Source organism: Sycon ciliatum, chromosome 8, assembly GCF_964019385.1.
Source record: "Sycon ciliatum chromosome 8, ocSycCili1.1, whole genome shotgun sequence".
Classification (NCBI taxonomy): Eukaryota; Metazoa; Porifera; class Calcarea; order Leucosolenida; family Sycettidae; genus Sycon; species Sycon ciliatum.
This window is the reverse complement of record NC_088650.1, coordinates 29,041,982-29,047,425: the sequence shown is the minus strand read 5'-3', so window position 1 is coordinate 29,047,425 and position 5,444 is coordinate 29,041,982. Positions and strand designations below refer to the sequence as shown.

At 42.9% G+C, this 5,444-nt stretch overlaps 1 long non-coding RNA gene across 1 annotated transcript; it reads left to right on the top strand.

Moving 5' to 3' along the window:
• Window positions 1-182: 182 nt before the first annotated feature.
• Window positions 183-3,749, top strand: LOC135823437 (uncharacterized). Its single transcript, XR_010554705.1, has 3 exons — window positions 183-302; window positions 1,913-1,985; window positions 2,729-3,749. It is a non-coding gene; the product is annotated as an uncharacterized LOC135823437 (long non-coding RNA).
• Window positions 3,750-5,444: the final 1,695 nt, after the last annotated feature.

Below are 5,444 nucleotides of genomic sequence, written 5' to 3'. Positions count from 1 at the left end.
ATCGCTTTCTAGGTAGACCTTCTCCACCCATCCTACATTATCTCTTCCAACACAGAGCTAAAGGCTATTCCACGCAAAATACATGACACCGCTTTACCTGCCTTCTCGACTTCGCCTCAATTCTCAGAGTTCTGCAACAAGGCAATAAAACGAGCTCCTGGTTTGCTACTTACCCATTCGCTTTCTTGTTCAATAGAGGATAAATGTAGTTTGAGTGATAATAATTATTGTGCCGTACGATCTGACTCCCTTACCACTGCCGAGAGTGTGAAGAAAACCGATCTCTACACGAAAGTCTGACGGTAAGTTCTGGGATCGACCTGGCACTAGGTTTTACGGCTCAATATTGCCAGCTAACTGAGCACCGGTTAAATTATTTTTAAATTAATCTCCTCCTTTGTTCTCAGTCTACTGAATGACACGGCCAGAGGTATTTCAAAGTACAACAACCCAATACGACAACTATATCGGAGACTTCCGAGTCACGAGATATCTGCGTCCGAGACTGATTTCAACATCCGAGGAAAGAAGTGACTACAGCTTGTTACTTTTTTATTAAGAAAAGTTTCTTCCCGCAAGTTAACCGTTGACTCCCACAGTAAAAAAATCAGCTATGCTATCAAAAGAATAGACCATCAAAACCTATCCGAAATGTTTGGAAAATGAGGTATTGAATTCAATCACACTTATCAATTGTCCTTTTTGGCGTGACGCCATAGTGGAATAAAAGTATAATAAACAAAACCTTTGAAGATGGAGTAGTAGGGCGTTATCGGGATCCTTAATGAAGCGTCAGATTCTGAAGAGATTCACTGAAGAGATAGTTCTGTTTTCAGTGCAACTTTTCACCCTCATGATGTGCCATGCCTGAAAATTTGGTGAGCATATTAATTTTGGTGACGTATGCAGCCAGGAAACTGTTGAGTGTTTAGTTGAAGATCCCCGAATTCATGATGTAGAAAACAGCCAAATAAAGTGGACAAACCAGGAATAACGCAGACATGTCCGCAGGCCAGATGATTATCGATTACAATTGCAGGGAGGACATTATCGACACGAGACAGACATCCAACAATGAACAAAATACTCAGCTGATACCATAGACTTCCAGTACAAACAAGACATACAATGTACATGATTGTACATGAGTAAATATTCGCGGCGCCAGAGCTTTCGGCAACACTCCAATTCACTACATGTTCAACCCGTCACCACCACGCGCTCTCAGTCGAACCAATGCACAAAACATAAACACCAGCACACCAAGGGCACTTCCGTTGACAGATATTTGTTACCCCTCTGGACAGCTGCTTCCGAGGCTCCTTGGAGCTCATCAGTTAGAGGATGATACTGAGGATAATGGAGTGTAAAGGAATGATATACAGCAGAAATGGCGCAAATGCGCGCTTTCCACATACATGTCCGGAACATTGGCACATGCAAGCAGCTAAATGTGAGAATAGCGTGAAGAGCTATTGGTCGCGCTCATTGCTGTAGGAATACGCCACGTACATGATTGATTTTTTAATTTTTTTGTGAAGACCCCGGAGTATTGAGGATCCACCGGGGGCAGACCCCACACAGTTCAAATGATCCCAAAACCGGGGCTCTACCAAATGGCTCATGATTATAACAAGAGTACATAATCCACCCGGGGCTCTGGGAGGGGGGGGGGGTATGTACTCTTGGTATTCATATTGTAATTTGTAGTGTTAATGACTTTACAATAATATACAGGTATCAGGAATGCTGGTGACTACAGGGCACTGTACACCAGGAGCAAAATAGAATTTAGCATTACGCTTAGCACTCAGGTGAAGGAGTTTACAAGGGGAGGGGGGGGGGAGAGATTCATGTTCTTCTGAGTTCAAACCGGTAACATACTTTGTCTGGCTTGGTTTCCTGATCACAGTCTTTCAACCCCTCTTGTGAAGCTGAAGCGAAGTGCTGGCACGGCACTAACGACTAACGTAACAATGACACCTGTAAGTAACGTCATGTGCGTACAGGCATGTCTGTGTGACATCATTATTAAACAAAAAATAACATAAGTTTATAGTTGAACTCGGATGCTGCTCGCTGTCTGTATAAGATCTGGTTACGTTCGTGGACAGTTAGTCATAACTCCTAACATTTTGTCCTTCTCTTTATCACCATAAAAACAAGAGTACATGTACTCTTACGAAGTAGTGGTTGCGACTTCGGCGATGATTTGTAAGAAAGTGTGGGGAGCAAACCCTTTCTTACATGTACTCTTGATAATAGTAATATTAACTTTATTAGGACGACCCAAAGGCTGACCGCCTGTCGTGGGGTCCGTTGCGTTGAAGGATGATGATGGTACATGGAGTACAGATTGGGAAGGGGGGGGGGGGCTGTTATGCACAGGGTAGCGGCATGCCAGAGAGTATACCTGAATACTTAAAGGAATGTTTGGGCAGCTCTTTCTTGAATACATGGACAGAAGATTCCGAAGTCAATGTGGCTGGGAGAAAATTCCATAAAAGGGAGGTTTTGAATAAAAAAAAAGTGATTCGGATGTTGCCTGGGCCTTGGGGTAGATAGTGTCATGAGCATCACAACCCCTTTATTAAATTTTAGGATTTGATGATAATACGGATGATTGAAAGGCATCCCTGTGATAGGTGTTTCAGACGTGCTCCCAGGCGAATGATTCGCCTTACCTTACAGATGTCCTTATTTTTTTGTTGTCCTTGTCCATGCGCAGGCTCTGTCACTCCTTGCACTCACCATCACCGTGTGTATTGTGCACAGTGAGGCAAGCGTGAGAAATCTAACGGATGTTAGAATTGACAGTGACGTCACAGCCGATCTTGGAGACAATTGGAAGGCAATCGAACTCTACTTGATCGACTGTAGGGACCACGGGCGGAAGTTTAGCCAACATATGCAAATGGGTCCCACGCACCGTCAAAAGGCACGCCACGGAAATTGCAAACAGAAGGTCCGGTGTGCCGAATTCGTGCCCGGCGTGGTTACATTTCCACGACTCCACTATGAGCAAATACCGCCCACACGTACTCACCATTTTTATGGTTGCAACTGCCTTCCAATCAAATATCCTTTTTCTTATTTAAAGAAAGTTGGCAATCACTGGGAAATGCAGATAAAGGCAATTCTGGTCGGGCAGCGCTGCAACAAGAACCCCACCTGCCGTAGATATGAATGCTGAGGCATCTATTCTTCAATCAAATTGAATGATGTTGCATAGAACTAAGTGGAAATATTTACGACGGCGTAATGCATGCGTTCGCATTTCACTAGTGTAGTAAACTCGCTCTGCACGAATCTAGAAGTGTACGCCTAAACGTAGATCACTATTATTTGCTTCATGTGTTTCATGATCTCTAACGTTACAATCCGTCCAAATTACATGTATATCCAGATAACACAAGAGAGAGAGAGAGAGAGAGAGAGAGAGAGAGAGAGAGAGAGAGAGAGGTAGAGAGGGAAGCTGTGTTGTGTTTTAGTCACGATCACCAGGCAACATGCATATCCAAATACATGTATTAATCCGAATCATTTCCGTGCAATCAGCTCAAACAAACGGCCTACTATTATGGTCCCTACCAACCAAAAGTTCCCATGTTGTCTCCTCTACATGTATTATCCTTCTGCAATATCTTCGATATTTTATCCTTTTGATTATTCCGATTTAACATCATATTACCACTATTTCAAACCATATCATAACACAAAGACAATTCCTTTCAATCATGATCTACTTGTGGAAGAATAAAGCTCTCTGCTTTCGACGCTTGAGCAATAACAGAAGTTTGCAAAGCCAAATCTGTGACTTTGGGTGCCCCAGCAACAATATTCTAACGTAGACATTCTGTGGGAGACAGTACTGTGGGTTGGGGGGTGAAAACATCACCATCACGATTTGAACATAGGCGAAGACAACACTCTCATGTCCATTGACATCTCATTCATATCGCACCACGAATTACTGCACATGCATACAACCTCATGGTGTTGAGATACAGATATACAGATAAGAATGGCAAGAGACCAGTGAAGTACGTGTGACGTTGCATGTGCTTTGGCAGTGTCAGTACGGTCATCTAGCAAACCCACCGGCTGATGGGTGGCCCACGAATCACAAGTAAACATATAGTGGGATATGGTCAGTTTGGATTTTGGAAGGTGGAGTTATACATTAGGCCTTTGATAATGAAGTTAGTACTGAGATGGTGAGCAAAGGAAACTATTAATTTTCCAAGGAAAACGGCGGGGCACAAGTTATGCGTTAGAGTCCACCAACTAAACCAGGTTTTGAACAGTCGGATGTGCACAAGGTAGCACCAGAATGAGTGTAAACCATTGTGTTGAACAGTCAGACGTGCACAAGGTAGCCCCGGACTGAGTCAGGTGCTACCTTGTGCACGTCCGACTGTTCAAAACCTGGTTTAGTTGGTGGACTCTAACGCATAACTTGTAGTCCTAGGGCCCATTTGAAATTTCTCACTTTTACTTGACACATGTTTGCTAACATGGATTTTATGATCATTCCTGGATGGTTTTTGCCTCCTGAATACGATGGCATAGGTTTCGATTGCCGAATTGTGTCCGAACATGGTGAAAAGCATCAAAATAGAAAAGGCCGTCATTACCATGGCAACCTAACTAGAATTGCTCCTATATATCCATTTCTACTGACACGTATATGGCCAAGTAGCACCTCATTTTGCTCAGAATAAGCAGTAGATACAGTACGGCGACAAGTACTGTACTTCTACAGTGTCAAAACAAAATGTCCAAAGTGCAGTGAAACTTGGATATTGTACATGTACATGTACGTACATGTACATTACATGTCACGTCGAATGTTAGCATTGAGGTACGTGTACATGTATGTGCAGCTAGCAGGTACATGATACTATTTACATGCATGCAATACTATAATTACCAGACTGCGAACACGAGAGAGAGAGAGAGAGAGAGAGAGAGAGAGAGAGAGAGAGAGAGAGAGAGAGAGAGAGAGAGAGAGAGAGAGAGAGAGAGAGAGAAGCGTCAGACGGTTGGGCGTTCCACTTCAACTGAGAGAATAGGTATTGTAAACCAAGTACTGACAGTAGAAGGTAAAGGTGGGTAAGACACTGTCAGAGTCTAAGGAAAGAAATGCTATAGGACAGTTGCAACCTGAACTAATTTACTCGAAGTACGTGTAGATAATACGATAGATCTCGCAGCAATGTAAGAATGAGAGCACTACTTGTATGCGATGGCAGTGCTGTAACAAAGAAATGATGAAAATGAAAATACCAAAATCCTTTGCATAGATAAACAGTCCAAACATTGGCTAGCTTGTCACTATTCTTAAATGCTTTGAAAAGACTTCAAGGCTGCAGTTGGACAACACTCACATGTGAATACCTGGAGTTTAAAAAGCTGATCAATCCGAACATTGTGATACAAAT